The following is a 17,410-nucleotide window of genomic DNA, read 5'->3' on the forward strand; positions in this document are numbered from 1 at the left end:
TATTTTATTTTAATTTAATTAAATAATTATACTGGTATTTTATAAGTATTTTTTATTAATAATTTTTAGCAATTAACATTTTTTTATAACTTAATTTTATTTTCTAATATTATTGTGTTATTATGTTGAAATAATTTTAGCATTTTAATTTTATTTATAATAACTAAAATTATATTAAAATGCAAATAAACAACTATTAACATTTTTTAATAAGAGTAAAATTTTGCAAATAATATTTTTATATTATATTAAAAACAAAATAATTATAAATAAAATAATTAAAAACAAAAATATTTACCAACTTTCGAATTATAAATATCTAAATTTAAAATTAATAATTTATTGACAATAAAAATATAAATTTATTAGTTTTATAATTTTATTATTTTAAAATAAATGGTTTACCTATAATCTAATTTATAATTATACTATAATAATTTTTTAAAAAATATATATACTTAATATCTTAATTATTTACTATATAAGAAGTGTTATTATATAATAAAATTTTTTATGTAATATTTTATTTAAAATAATAAATTGACTAAAATAATATATTTTTTTAATTTTATATTGTGATAATCTTTTTAATTTAACTTTGATTAGATATAATCTCGTTAGTTTGGTATTATGATAATAAAATATCAAATTTAACTTTTAATGAATAAATTTAAAAATCAATAATTTAATGGAAAATAAAAATAAGATTTTTAATTTTAATTTTTTTATTTATTAAATTTTATGTAACGTTTTAATATATTTTTTAAAATCGAGAAACTAATTAGTAAATTTTTTAATATCATAAAAATTAAGTAGTAATTCTCTCATTTATCAATAAATTTAAATTATTTAATTTAATTAATTAAAATATTTAAAAATGTGAATTAAATAAATATTTTAAAATTAGTAATACATTGTGGATACAAATATAAATTAATGTAATTATATAACAAAATATTTTCAAGGTTAATATAGATTTCATTATAAGTGAGATTTAAAAATAATTACAGTGAAATATAAATATTTAAGTTTAAATGTGATAAAATTTTATAAAAAATAAAAATAAATTATTTAAAAAATTCCCATTAAGAATATATTCAAACAATTTTTTTTAAAAAAAAGTAATTTACATATATATATATAGCATAGCAATCACCTAAAGTAGGATATGAATTGGCACTAGAAGATAGGCCACATTGTAAGGGTATAATGAGATGATATTTGGTCCTATGGATAGAAAAGAATATTCGGGCACTATAAGTCTAAACTCTTCATCAAAACTCGCATTCTCAACTACAGAGTAAAAATTCATGAGAAATTATCGTTAGAGAATAAAATTCAGTAGATCCCTGTTACACCTATAATCATGGAATCCCTTATCCACTAGCCGGTACTAGTCAGATCTTTAAGAGATGTGATAACTAACTCTACTGTCTTACAATATAAAAACTAATGATTACAGAGTTCAAGGTACACAACTACACTTGAGTTTAAAAATTACATTACACTTGTCATTCTCTTCAAGTTTATTAACTTGAGCGTCAAAATGACTACTGTAGGCGCCAACCACCTTTACATTCTCTTTCTTGCAAGTTGACTAATCGCAGCACAATTTCATTTCAGCTACATCATTTAGTTTCGTTGCCGAGAAATTTCATTGAATTTTCTCTGTTCAATTGGAGTATAAACCAACCTTTCATTCATTTTCCTCTTAAAAAGAAACATTTTCCTCTTTTATACTCTAAAATAATTGATAATTCATGAGCTACTCCCAACAAGAGCGTAATCATTTCCTCCACTCTTCATAGTGAGCCTATAGGGAGCTATATATATAATTGCAAGGGGAACCCAGTGATGGCAAGGGAAAAGAAATAAGCGCATCACAGAAAACATCTTGTCAGTGGAGCAGGAACCATGAGCCAAGCAAAAAGTAAGGTTTAGACTTGTAGACAAGGCAATAGATTTCTTTCAAAATAACCCACTGGTTATCAACATCCGTTTAAACAGGTGTGACGTGAGGTGAGTCTTGGTGGATACAAATAGTTCTGTTAATCTCCTCACCTTAGATGTCTTTAATAAGATATGCTTAGATAAAAATAATCTTGTTAAAATCTCATATACGTTAATGGGATTAGGAGACAAGACTGTGGCAGTACTGGGTACCATCAATCTCCCCCTTGTGCTAGGTGATGAAAAGCACAAGCGGGAGCTGTATACGGAGTTCGCGGTGGTAGATATTCTACTCGCATACAACGTGATATTAGGTCGCCCAATCATAAACTACCAAAGTGTAGTTATTAACATATGTGTTATGTGTTTTAAGCTACCAACTCCAAAAGGATTGGCGGTTATTCGAGATAGCTAGAAGTCAGCCCAAGAATACTATAGACACTCTACAAAAAGCCTCAGAAAAGCGACGATACCCATCGACTTGCTGGAGAAACCTGATTCTTACATAAAGTCAAAACCAGCACCACGAAATCTCAAGAAACCCTGAAGAAATGCAGTTCAAACTAGATCAAGTCGAGTTTTTATGTGAACAGGCTGCAATTAGAATGGCGATTTATAGAAACAAGATGTCTAAAATATTCAACAGTAGAGTCAGATCATGTGTCTTTAATGTAGAGATTTAGTTCTTAAAAGAATAGATGTAACACGAGGTAGTGTTGAGTCTGGTAAGTAAGCCGAAAACTGAAAAAAACCATTTAGAGTCTCGAAGGTTATTCATCCAAGGTCTTATAAGCTGGCCAAATTAGATGGCCGAGTCATTCACCACTCCTGGAATATTTGTAATCTGAAAAAAATTTATCAATAACAATTAATGATGTATATTTTCATGTGTTGTGTTATTTAGTGACAAGGAATGAGGGGGTTGCATTCTTCAAAAAGATTAAAAAGCACTCATTAAAAGCCACAAGGTGGGTATCCACTAGGCTCATAATCCTAATATTAATCTCGCTGGCTAAGACATTTTATGCCAAGGCCAAGGCGAGTATCCGCCAGGCTTATAATCCGAGTGTTAGTCCCACTAGCTAAGACATTTTATGCCAAGACCACAAAGTAGGTATCCGCCAAGCCCATAATCCAAGTGTTAGTCCCACTAAATAAGGCATTTTATGTCAAGACCACAAGGCGGGTGTTAGTCTCGCTGCTTAAGGCATTTTATACTAAGGCCATAAGGTGAGTATCTGCCAGGCTCATAATTTAGGTATTAATCCCACCAACTAAGACATTTTATGTCACGACCACAATGCGGATATCCGCAAGGCCTTAGTTTCGATTAATAAAAATTGCTAAGGCATTCTATTCCCAGGCCATAAAGCGGGTAACCGCCAAGCCCGTGATCGGGTGTTAGTTCCTATTAATAAAATTTCTAAGGCATTCTATGTCCAATTCACAAGGCGGATAACCGCCAAGCTCGTGATCGGGTGTTAGTCCCGATTAATAAAAATTGCCAAGGCATTCTATGTCCAGGCCACAGGGCGATTAACCGCCAGACCCGTGACCAGATGTTAGTCCCGATTAATAAAAATTGCTAAGGCATTTTATGCCCATACCACAAGGCGGGTAACCACCAGGCCCATGATCGGGTATTAATAAAAATTGTCAAGGCATTCTATGCCCATGCCACAAGGCGAATAACCGTCAGGCCCATGACTGGGTATTAATAAAAATTGCCAAGACATTCTATGCCTAGACCATAAGACGGATAACTGTCAGGCCCATGACCAGGTGTTAATCTCAATTAATAAAATTATCAAGGCATTCTATACCTAGGACACAAAGCGAGTCTTCGAATTTTAGTCCTGTTAACTAAGATTAATAACTAAGTCTTGCATGTATATTTGAGACTTTGAGTTGTTGATTATTCTAATTTGGGGATTGTGAAGAAGTTAATTTAGGGTTCTATGAATAATATTGATGTATGTTCTTCAATCCCAATTTGGAATTGGGATAACTACTGTTAATTTTGATTTTTATTAAACCGAACCGATTTATATAGATTCGGTTACACTTATAACATTGGTTTAGTTCAGTCTAGAATTTTAAGTGATTTGATTTTTTGTTTTTGAAATTTCATGAACTGAACCGAACAAATGGACACTTTTAGATGTGTGACTTCTGATATAGCGCAACAATCATTCATAGCGCAACAACCATTCAAAGCAAAGTAGGCCATATTAGGGCCGCATGATACTTATCCCATGGGCAGAAAAAAGATCCGAACACCGTAGGTTTAAACTCTTTATCAAGATTCGACTCCATGGGAAGTTACCACTATAAAATACAATCCAGTAGATGTTCATTATACCTATAATTAGATTCTTATCCACCGGCTGATATTATTCGAATTTTGAGGAGATGCGATAACCAACTCCATCTTTTACAGTATAAAAATTAATGATAACATAGATTAAGACATGCTTTTCTAACACAACTATTCTTGAATTCAAAACATTACATTACACTCGTTTTTCCAACGATTAATGATCACATAGATCAAGATATGCTTTTCTAACTAACTCTTTATCAAAACTTAAGTATTGAAGCGGCTACTATAAACGCTAACCATCTCCACCTTACATTCTCTTTGTTGTAGGTAGACTGTCATAATATAAATTCATTTCAGTCGCATTATATATATAATTTAAGGTATATAATTTTTTCAATTGCTTGAAACAATGAAATTTAAATTGCTTTAATGAATAACAAAATAATACTATATTTTAAAGTATGTATTAAAATGTAACTAATTTATATAAACATTAAATAAAATATTTTTAATTTGTTGTCTCAAAAACAAACTACTAAACAAAATAAATGATTTTAAATTAAACTAATACAAATTAGATTAAAGTCAATTTAATTATAATAAAAATAAAATTTAAATTATAATTAAAAGTATTATATTAAATAAATAAAAATATATATTAGTATGCCCCTAAGCATGGGTATTCATCTGGATCTTTCATAAAGTTACACTTTTTACTTTTAAAAGTCCAATTTTAAAAAAGTCCATTTTATATAGATATGCTCGTTTGATTTATCGAGCATTTTAAGCTTATGTCAAAAGTTTTTTGAACACTTTTTTAAAGTGATTTAATTTCGAATTATTTATCACATTATTATTTTTACTTTTAAATACAAACGTTTTTTTAGTTGAATTTTCTGTAATTCACTTATTGAAAATTAAAAATATAAAAAATTTATTATTTATTACTTATTATTTTAATTTTATTTCAATATATTTAATAGTAAATAAAACTCTAAATATAACTTTTAACGCCATATGTATGGAAAAATCATATATTAAATAGTTCAAAATAAATTAATATTTTTATTAAATAGCTCAAATAAATTACCATTTTTTTAAAAAAAATTTAATTCTAATCTAATAGTATTACTATCTATAAATATAAATTTCGAAATGTGATAAACTTAAAATAATTTATTTCTTTCAGTTATTTTAATTTAATTACCGCTTACCCTAACTCATTGGTGAATTTGAAGGCATCTAGAAGTTGTAAAAGAAAACCAAGGAAAAAAAAAAAAAAAAAAGGAGACAAAGTCAATGGCAAAGTAAGAAAAGTTGACCACTTCTTCGGTTGAAGACGGTAGGTTTTATTTTTATTTCTATTTGTTATCTTTTATCTTCTATCTGAGAATCGAAGACGGTAGTTGGAGCGCAGACGTCTCCTGCTCTCCACCGTCCCCTTTTCTTTTTTTTTTTTTGTTTGTTGAAAGCACCGTCCCCTTTTCTTTCTCGTTGAGTAATTATTTATTATTATTAAAATATTTGTTTACCAAAAAAATTAAATATTAAATAATACAATATTTATAATTAAATATTAAATCAAATCAAATTAATTTAATGTTTGAAAGGAAATAATACGATTAGATTCATTATCAATTATTAATCTTTAAACTTTTTTAAGTGTCAGTTATATTGATATAATTAATTTTAAGTTTAATTAAAATAATAAAATATTAATTAACATACAAATTATATAATTTAACCAATACCACATAATTTATAACTATTATTTTCATAATTTTTATTAATAATTTTGAAAATAATAATTCTTTTACTAAAATAAATCATATTCATTTTTATAAATAAATATATTTTATTAAACATTTTATACTAATCTTTTCATTAATTAAAGTATAATCAATAATCATCAGATTTTTGTAAAATTTTAATTTTTCTTAGTTTTATTAATATTTTAAAAGTAACATCAAAAAGAAGTTAATCAAACATTTTCCATATAATTACCTAAATTACCATAATGCTTTATTTGAATTGAGAAAAATAAAGAGAAGAGAATTAGATTTCTCACAATTCTTCGATTTGAATATTAAATAACAGAGAGAAATGAAGAGGAAGATTTAATTTTTTATATTTAGCCTAAAATATTAATATTTAAATTAGTGAAAAATAAAAAAATAATTAATTATATATATTTTTAAATAAAAATTAAATTTCTGTGCATTTCACTTTCACAGCTAAGCTAAGGGTAATGGTCAAACACGAAGAAAGAAACGTTTGATTCATTTAGCATTATTGCTTAGAATAAATAAATGTTCACATGGCTTTGAGCGGGACGCCCATTGGCCATCGTCCTTCTTTTGCTGGTAGTAAAGCTATAATTTTTGCAGTTGGTTGTTGTTGACTAGAATTGTTCGGAGATAGTTAGGGAGCCATGGGAGGTCTCTGCTCCAAGGATTTGGATGCCAAAAACAGACCTTATGGTGGAAATTTGGGTGGGGATGTTGACTATTATAGTAGCAACCGCAAAAACAAGAGCAAACATTTGCAAGAAGACCAGCCAAATGCCCAGGGCAGTAATTTGGATAGGCCACCGGAGGTTCTGGCTGGGGAAAGCATGGACAAGCCGTCTCAAGACCTCAAGCCCAAGCAATCACAAGAACCCTTTTCCTTGGATGATTTTTATGATGGAATTCCTCGCTATCCATCTCTTAAATCAAGATCCTTGCGGTCTGGGCAGTCTGCGGTTGCCAAGGTAATTTCGCTCCCATTCTCCTCTAATTAATAGTTTCTATTGAATGTTAGCTTTAACTTGCGAGAGTTACAGCTATCAGTTTTGGCTTGCTGGTATTGCAGTTGCCGGCTCTGAGTTTGGGAGTTTACACCCAAGTTCAAGTCCAAGTAAAAGAGAAAAAAAAGGAAAATTTGTTATGGACCGGAATGGATAGCATGTTTATGTGAAACACCTCTGGTTGCTATCGATCACCTCTGGTTGCTATAAATAGTTACCAAGGATATTGGCATAAACAATCATGTTTCTTTCCCCCTCTAAAATTTTTCAATGTTGTAAAGCTGATTTGAATAAAGCTCCTCTGAAAGGAATATATGTGGCTCTCTATATGTTATATCATCAACATACAATGCCTGCTTGATGAAGAAGCTCTGTGAAAGTCACGTTGATTAGGTGCAATTTTATTAGAAATCCTGATTAGAGAATGTCTTGGTCCGCAGGTTTCAGAGGTTAGTTCACGCCTGGGTTCTCTTGGGCTAGTCAAAGCAGTAGAGGTCTTGGACACACTTGGGAGTAGCATGACAAATTTAAACTCCAATAACGGGTTTGCATCTGCTGTAGCAACAAAGGGGAATGAACTTGCAATATTAGCTTTTGAGGTGGCGAACACAATTGTTAAAGGTTCCAGCCTTATGCATTCCCTTTCGGATAGAAATATAAGACATTTGAAAGAAATAGTGCTTCCTTCAGAAGGAGTGCAAAATCTAATATCAAATGATATGGATGAACTCTTGAAGATCTTTGCAGCTGACAAGAGGTAACTGCATATGTTAAATGGTTAGGTTGATCAATCAATTGATGGATCTTCTTTGAATTAGTTTAGTATATTGATTCGCTTTCCCAAAAGTATCTTGAATTATGAACTATGTTTACAGGGAGGAGTTGAAAATTTTCTCAGGAGAAGTTGTTCGTTTTGGAAATCGATGTAAAGATAGTCAATGGCACAGCTTGGACCGTTATTTTGAGAAGTAACTGACTAGAACTTATCTGGTTTCACCATTGCATTTATGACATAAGTTTATCATATTTTACTTATTGAATTAATGAATTGTAACTGTGATTTCCAGAATTAGCAGAGATCATACTCCTCAAAAGCAATTGCAGGAAGAGGCAGAGTCTGTAATACAGCTTCTGATGACCCTAGTTCATCATACAGCAGTAAGTTCCTTATTATTGCTTCAATATTAGGGAACTCCAAATGGTGAAAAAATGGCCCCCTTAAACTAGACATAAGGTTTATGACGTAAATAAATTAGTCTAGAAACTTTACACTAGCATGCATCTAACATGAAGTGAACAAGGTTATTAAGCACAATTACATTTTACTCGTGTGGCTAGTCACATCTTCTCTTTGTTACCTAGTGCTTATCAGTGGCTTCCCATATGTCATTTCCTTAATAACCCCACAAGCACAAAAATTTGGATGGCTGGATTTATTTTTGATAATGATTGATGGATGTGGAGTCTGGTAAATGAAAAACAAACATTTAGACTAACTTATTTCCTTTCCTTTTCCTCAATTAACATGCTGATACTCTTGTTTTGGATTTTTTTTTTTAGCGATAGGTGTGGCAAGAATTAGAAACATGAGCTAAAACTATTTAAGATATATGACTACACATTAGCAGTGCAAGTAAAATGCAAAATGCTCATAATTAGTTCCAAAAGAGGTTAACTTTTCTTGTTGGAGAGACATGACTTTGCGTTATCTTGAAACTGTTGGTGTGTATGTATTCAGTTATGTGCATGTTTTTCTTTCCCTAAATCTTTGTAAACAAAAATCCAATTAACCAGAAAATAAGTTTGATTGATATTGGAATATAAAATTATACAATTATTTTATTACTCTTGCTTTTTGGGTGAAGGATCTTACTTTTGTTGCTATGACATGGAAAGTATTAAATAACCCAAGGTTCAACTTGATAAGTAGTCATGAAATAGGACAGCTTAACTGACAAGCCTACTAATGACTTATGGTAGACAAATCTCAGGCAATGACTGAATTTCAGGATTTGGATTCAAGAAAGAATGAGTGTAGGATAGAATCAGAAAATTAAACGATAGATAATTAAGGGAAGGAAAAAAATTGGAGTCTGTTTGTTGATGTGAACAGCACCTAAGGTACCTAGGCTAGCACAGAGGAAAGTAGGAAAAGAAACAAACCAGGGAAGAGAAAACTAGTCGTACAGATTTTCCAAACCGAATCAATATGCTCAAGTTTCATTATTAAAACCCCAAGAAAATAACTAAAGTAGAAATTATATGGCACTTGTTGAAAATTTTACTTGCTATTTAGTGTATAAATTTTTCAAATTTAAACCATTATTTTAAAAATAATATTAACATATTAACTAAAAAAATTGATGTGGAATCCAGAAGTAACTTGAGTTCAAGAATTCCGTTACACGCCAATGGCATAAAGCACACTGTAATGAATTGAAGGATAGATTTTTTTTTACTACACCCTTAATTAATTTGTAACTAAGAATGTAGATAACGAAGAAGAAAATAAGAATTGAATTCGCCACGAAGTACTAACCTCGATAAGAAGATAACTTCTTGATGCAACACAATGGAAGAATAATATTCCTCACTTTATTAAGAAATCATTCAAATAATATTGATGACAAGATATCTTAGTCTATCCCTTGTGCAAAGGTATTTATAGCTAAAAGTAATCTTAGGTTCTATGCAGAATAGGATTACAAAAAAATCTTAGTTGAAATAGGAAAATATAAGATAATACTATTTTAATAAGGAACACAACTCTGATCTTAATTAATCTAGTAGAAATAATTATGAGCTGATCCAACATAACCCTAATGGGCCTAAATAAATCTTAAATAAGTCTAAAATAACACATTCTAGATGAGTCCAAAATAATAATTAAACAAATTACAGATTGGCCAATTATTATGCAACAAATTATAGATTGGCCCCTTGTTCCTTTTGCGCTTCGTTATTTCTATTATTTGTGCTTCCTCCTTTGCTTGTCTCTTAGCTCTCACATCATGATACTTCCTTGGAATGCTGTCTTTCATGATAACACTTTAATTTTCTATGTCTTGGAATACCATGATTTGTACCTTCGAAACTTGCTAAGGTTTCCTTGCACGAATTAATATTTAGATTTCTTTCCCATCATGTGCTCACATCAAAAACGATTTTGCAAAAATCTACTAGACTATTTTTAAGAAATAGACTTTGATACTGTTGTTTTAATTATACTTAAAAGTTTTCTATAAAAATTTCTATATTTAAGTTTAACTATTTCATGCAGAAGTATTGTATTGTGAAGATGATCTAATTTTATTTTCACATGGAATAACTGAATTTAGCTGTATTTTTTTTGTATTTTTTTAAAAAAATCATAAATACAAATGTAAAACAATTACTAAATAAATGAAAACGGACTGCTAAGTACTAGTAAAAAAAACAAATAAAATGTTAATAGTTTTATAAGTATTTCTAAAATTTTGAGAAAATAATAGAAAGAGTACTGTTCAATTTGCTTCTTCCAAGAAATAATGTGAAGTCAAATATTAATGATAAAATAAACTTTCAACTATTTTTAATTAAAATATCATATATTAGCTATTTTAAGATTTATTGAACAATCTTTTTATATATTAATTCATAAATTAATAAAAATATAAAATATATGTAAAAAATTCTCATGGCGTTGCTATAGTGTAGGAAATTAATATAAAACATTTCTAAAAAAATTAACCATATAAAGCCAAAAGCAAAAAGACTAAAATCTTTCAACTCTATCATTGTGTGTATGTGTATGTGTATGTGTTGTGTAACTACTACTAGATCCTTGAGATAAGAAAAATAAATTCAAAATTATACTAAACTCCTAAATATTCTAAACAAGAAATTTCTAAGAAAGAAGGGTATGAAATTCATACCTGAGAACTAAATCAAAATAATCTTTCAGTTTGGTTTCCTTCAGTAAAACAAGGTATTATTTATGCAAAACCAAAAGCTATTACAAGAAAGCATCAGGTGACAGAACAATGTTAAGTGAAGATTTTTGCATATTTTATAGTAGACATCTCTCAACTTTAGAAGTTGTTATATTTTAGCTCCTTATCTTTAATTTATTATTTATTGTAAAGTCCTTTATCTTTAAAAATGTTACATAACAATCCCCAAGCACTCAATTCATTTGTCTTGCAGAACTGATATATGATAGTATCATAGTGTAAACATAAGAAATTTGAAAAAAGTCACATAAAATATTAATAACATTCTCTCTCTTCACATACTTTTGATTTTTAAAATTTTTTTACACTGTAGCCCTACCATGTATCTGTTCTGCCAAATAAATGAACATAAAACAGCATGAATATGAGGGATTTTTATGTGACTTTTTAAAGATGAGGATTTTATGTAACGATTTTAAAAAATGAGAATATGGTAATAAATTAAAGACAAAGAACTAAAGTGTAACAACTTCCAAAGTTAAAGAATAGTTTATGTAAATTACCTAATATTTTGTATTGTTATTCTCTCTCTTTTTTTTTTGTTAGCTCGAACTATATATTTGTGGATTCAAAGTATAATATAGTTTGAAGAAAATTATAAATATATATTATTTGGATTGTAGGAGCTATACCAAGAATTGCAAATTTTGGATAGAATTGATCAAGAATATCAACGTAGATGCCAAGAAGATCATGCACTTGCTGGTCAAAAAGGTAAATTCTCTCTAACTCGTGTATAAAATTTTCAAACGCTGCTCTTGATTTAAACTATATATATATATATATTCAAATTTCACAGAAGATTGGTGTATGATTAGAAACGTAAAATCGTGAAGAACCCAAGACAAATGTTGCATATGGCATTATTTTGAGAAGTGACTTTAGTTGTTATTGTTTTTCCATAAATACACAAGTTCCTTGAAATTTTAAACAATAAAACATTAATAGAAATATTAATTGTAGTTGTTAAAGGCATACCTTAGGCACAATGGGCAAGGGGTACGAGTGCGATCCTAAGCCCTAGGCATAGCTTTGACAACATTAAATAGATATTTCAACAGGATCCTCTCAATTATCTCTTCATGAAGAATTTTAGGAAAATTTAGAGTATTATTGTATTTCACTCTTATCTTTACAATTGGTCTACATGACTATTTATACACAAAGAATTATATTTAAACAGGAAGCAAATAATCAAATAATAATTACAGAGATAATTAAGGATCTAATCAAATCAAATTATATCCCTAGAATCAGCTAGGATCAGTAAATAAATCAACACTTCGAAATGCCTTATGGATGTCAATACATACAAAAAGAAAATTACATATACTAAAGAAATCTATACAACTTGGAGTTCATTATAAAGAAAGATGCTAAAGTATATTTGTTAACATAAAACAAAATTCCTTTGACTTTAGAATGAGATTTTAATTCCTAAACTCTTGTTAATATAATAAGATTTTTCTATTTTAAATTTGGGAGAATAGCAAAAAAAGAACTTTCACATTTTAACTAACATATCCCAAACAAAAAATTTTAACTAATATACTTTATATTAACCATCTAAATCTATTTATACCCTATCGTTAATTTGAAATATTAAATATAATAGCCCTGTTATGTCATCATTTTAGTAAAGACTCTAAATTAATATTTTTAATATAATCCAAAAGGATAATTGTTAAAAATAAAAACTAAAGTTTTATTATTTTTAACAATTATACTCTAAATTTTTTTCTTAACAATATATTACAAAATCAATTTTTCAGTTCGGTTTGGTTTTGTACTTCAATTTTATTCACTAATAACTTCGGATGATACATTTCTAAAAGTCGATAACTCATTTCCCGACACTTTTTTTGCATTTGTAGATGTAATTAGGTTATAAGTGTTATAGAGATACTACCCCTAGAAAATCAAGAATCATGATTTACCTACTTGGAAAATTAATTATAATTATTATATCCATTCTAATAGAGCTAAAAGTCAATAATCAGTCTAATAAACTCAAAATGACTAAAATTATTTACAAGAGATAAATAACAGTTAAAAATTAGACTGAACTTAGTCATTTTTTATTAATTAGACTGATTTTGACTTTCAGCTCCGTTAAAGTGGATATAATAAATATGATTAATTTTTCTTGATTACCTAAAGGTAATGTCGATCTATGACGGTGTAAAAAATTTTACTTACTGGCAAAAAGATTATTTGGTAATGAGTTAGCGATTCGTAGAAGCATGTTTTTTGAAGTTATAAGTAAGCTGAATCGAGTAGAAAAATCAAACCGAATTGAAAATCTAACTTATTTGTTAAGAAAAAAAGTTTAGGGTGTAATTGTTGAAACTAATAAAGTTTAGAGGTTTTCTATAATTATCCCTTTTGAGTTATATTAAAATATTAATTTAGAGTGCTGACTAGGACGATGATGTGATAAGTCTATTACATTTAACGGTTAAAATTAATCTTAGAGTAGAGATAAATTTAGGCGGTTCATATAGGGTATATATGTTAAAATTTTTTTGTTTAGAATATACTGTTAAAACGTGAAAAGTTCATTTTTTTGCCATTATCCCTTTAAATTTCATATGACCTATTTGTTATGAGTTATATTACTATTTGAAATTTCTCATTAATGTGTTAATTCCTAAACTCTTGTTAATATAATAAGATTTTCCTATTTTTAATTTCATAAGACATATTTGTTATGAGTTATGTTAAATTTGGGACAGGCCTAACTCACTCCAAAAACTAGCTCAAGGGGAGGAGTATCTAAGGCCTTATAAGGGCATATAACCTCTATCTCAAATCAATGTGGGATTCAACACAACCCCCTTCACGTCCAGGACTACACTAGAGCGTGAAATATTTACGGAAAACCCAATATCGGTAGGGAGACTTTGATATCATGTTAAATTTGAGTCAGACCTAACTCACCCCAAAAGCTAGCTTAAGGGGGAGGAGTACCTACTTATAAAGGGCATGTAACTTCTATTCCAAACCGATGTGAAATTCAACAAGTTATATTTTCATTTGGAAGTTTCTTATTAATGACTATCCCTTTTCCATTTTTTCCGATTTTGTGAGATTCACCTACCTGCTTGGATGCGAGACATGTCCCACATCGGCGGATTACGACAAATTGAAATTGTATATAATAGCTAGCATGAAACTACTAAATTACTTGGGTTAACCATTTTGGGCAAAGTAGAAAGTGGGTCCAAAAGTTATTTGGGTCAGTTTGAGTTGGACTGTTTCAATTGGTATCAGAGCCATCCTGGGTCAGAAAAATTGTGCAGAGCTAGTGGGCATGCGAGAAAAGGGCTACCCGTGTGAGATGAGGTGGAGCCGTCCGAGGTACTAGCGAACCACAATACCTAAGGGTTCGGTCTTGGTTTAGCAATTGTATTCAATTTAGTTGCGATGAGGACGTTGCAAATTTAGCAGGAGAGAGTGTGAAATTCACCTGCCTGCTTGGATGCGGGACACATTCCACATCGGCAGATTACGGCAAATTGAAATTGTATATAATAGCTAGCACGAAACTACTAAATAACTTGGGTTAACCATTTTGGGCCAAGTAGAAAGTGGGTCCAAAAGTTATTTGGGTCAGTTTGGGCCAGGCTGTTTCAGATTTCATCCCTTTTTCCTCAAATATAATGAAACTTTATGTTCAATGTCTTGTTTCCTCATTTTCTCGCTTGTCTTCTCCTCTTCCCTTTTGTATATGCCTCTTTGTTCCTTTTTGTTGTCTATGTGCTTCTAATCTTTTGGATGTTTTATATTCCTTTATTTGCTTAACTTTTATATATCATTTTTATTCAGAGAATACAATACACATAATTTCTATTTCCCCAATCTGTTCTATTACATGGTATGAGAGCCTTAATTCTTTGAGACTTGGGCACTCTTCATCCGTAGCATTCGTCGACACTGTTCATGGTTCTGTTCATCGTTATTATTCATGAGCACTATTCATTGATACTGTTTATGGGTATTGTTCACACCTGTGTTTGTGTTCGATTGGTGTGCTTTGTTCAATTCTATGAGTTGTTTTGTGTTGATGTTTTCTTGTTGGTATTGTCTTTGGAGATGGATTTTGTGTTGATGTTTTCTTGCTGGCATTGTCTTTGGAGAGGGAAGTGCAATTCTAAGAATTGTTTTGCATTTTGGTACTTTGTGTGGGTGTCTTCATGCGAGTGTTTTTAAATATGCTCAATTGCTGGTTGTGAGCTGTTACGAGGAAGTTTTTAGCTTCTATTTAGAATCTCATTAAGGAGTGTCAGTATTGATGAGATTTCATGCTACAATTAAGGAAAAGTGCTATGGAAATTGAAGAATTTGGGAGGAATTTTTTATTCTATTCCAATTGAATTGATTTTTACAGGGTTTAAGTATTTATACACAAATAATCAACTTAATTTAGGACTATTTATAGCACAGCTATTTAGGAATATCTACAATAAAGGTAGAAAATAAAATCCCTATAATCAAGCATAATTAGGATCTCAAAGATTTGAATCCTCTTAATTAGAAACCTTCTGTGTTGGTCAACACTTCCCCTCATGTTGGTGTATAGATATCACACATGCCCATCTTTCAAACCAAGGTATGATAGGTCTTGTTGCTTGCTGAGCTCTTTGGTAAACACATCAGCTAGCTGTTCATCGGAAATCACATGATCTAATCTCAAGACACCATTTATTAACTTCTTTTAATGAAGTAACGATCAATCTCTATGTGTTTTGTTCGGTCATATTAAACCGGATTGTAAGCTATACTGATGTACTTTATTGTCACACTAAAAAAATAAGTTTGTCCCTTTCCAGTAGTTTCAATTTCTCTAATAATTTTTGCAACCATAGGAGGCCACAAACACCTTGTGCTATCGCTCTATATTCCACTTTAGCACTTGATCAAACAATAACACTTTGCTTCTTGCTTCTCCAGTGACAAAGTTGACTCTTACAAGTGTGCAGTAACCACTAGTTGACCTTCTATTATTAAGGGATCCAGCCCGATCTGCATTTGTGAATGCGTTTATTCGCAGATGGTCGTGTTTGGAAAAATAGAAGGCCTTTTCCAGAGGTAGACTTCAAGTATAGCGAAATACAAAAGATAGCTTAAATGTGGGGTTCACAAGGATCATGCATAAATTGACTGACTAGGCTGTCTGTATATGCTATATTTGGTCGAGTATGTGAGAGATAAATTAATCTGTCTACCAATCTCTGATATCTGCCAATATCTATTGGTTCACTAGTCCCTACTTGCAATTTGGTGATTGCTCTCAATAGGAGTTTCTATTGATTGCAACCTAACATACTAGTTTCTTCCAAGAGATTCATAATGTATTTCCTCTGAAAGATAAAATTCACTTCTTCGATCTAGCAACCTCAATTTGCAGAAAATAATGAAGTTTTCCTAGATCTTTAATTTTGAATTCCTAAGCCAGAAGCTTCTTCAATTGAGCCATTTCTTCTTTGTTATTGTTATAAGTTATAGAAAGTAAATATGTTAATATAGGAAGTAAATATAGATAGATAGATTAGTTGCTTAATCTTAGGGATTGCATAATCATAGGCTTGATTTTCCTTCCTGTTTAGATACCGTCTCTCATGTATAAATAGGTTGTAATCTCTATTGTGAGACAATATAACAAATATTATATTTCTACAGTTATCTCCTGTCATTGTGTTATTAACATAAACAATGAGAAGAGTAATTTTACCTCTATGGTGTTTGATAAATAAGGTATGATCAATATTGCTTTGTTGATAGCCATAAGAAACTATGGCTCCGCTGAATTGGTCAAATCAAGCTCTAAGTGACTGTTTTAATCCAAACATTTTTTCATTAGCAAATCTAGGAAGGATGTCCATGTATACTTCCTCCTCTAAGTCTCTATGAAGGAATGCATTTTTCATATCAAATTGCTGCAGGTCCCAGTCAAGATTGGCAACGCAAGATAGCAAAATTTTGATTGAACTCATTTTTGCAACATGGGCAAATGTCTCTTAGTAATCTACTCCATAGTATTGAGTGCATTTCTGGCAACTAGTCTAGTCTTGAATCATTCAATTGATCCATCTAAATACCCATTTATAGCCAACTGGTTTTTTTCCAGGTGGAAGAGACACCAACTCTCAAGTCTTATTTTTAGCGAAGATTTTTATTTTTTCAATCTTTGCTCCCTTTCAATTACAGTATTTGAGAATTTCCTTTCAATCCTGTAGAATAGAGATAGAGGACATTGACAAGGCAAAAACTTTATAGGATGGAGACAAAATTATAAGAAAGAAAGTTAAAAATAGAGTGTTTTGTGCAAGACCTAACTCATTTTCTTTGAACAAT

The 17,410-nt window shown here is 30.1% G+C and overlaps 1 non-coding gene across 1 annotated transcript in view; it reads left to right on the plus strand.

Annotated features, from left to right (window-relative positions):
• The first annotated feature begins 6,548 nt into the window (after window positions 1-6,548).
• The window catches only part of LOC110628462, a 30,178-nt gene continuing 19,316 nt past the window's right edge, over window positions 6,549-17,410 (plus strand). The window contains exons 1-5 of the transcript XR_006348041.1: window positions 6,549-7,025; window positions 7,502-7,818; window positions 7,937-8,029; window positions 8,129-8,219; window positions 11,677-11,767. This is a non-coding gene — a transcript (protein PSK SIMULATOR 1). The remainder of the gene's footprint in view (window positions 7,026-7,501; window positions 7,819-7,936; window positions 8,030-8,128; window positions 8,220-11,676; window positions 11,768-17,410) is intronic.

This window comes from Manihot esculenta, chromosome 12 (assembly GCF_001659605.2).
Source record: "Manihot esculenta cultivar AM560-2 chromosome 12, M.esculenta_v8, whole genome shotgun sequence".
NCBI classification, from domain to species: Eukaryota; Viridiplantae; Streptophyta; class Magnoliopsida; order Malpighiales; family Euphorbiaceae; genus Manihot; species Manihot esculenta.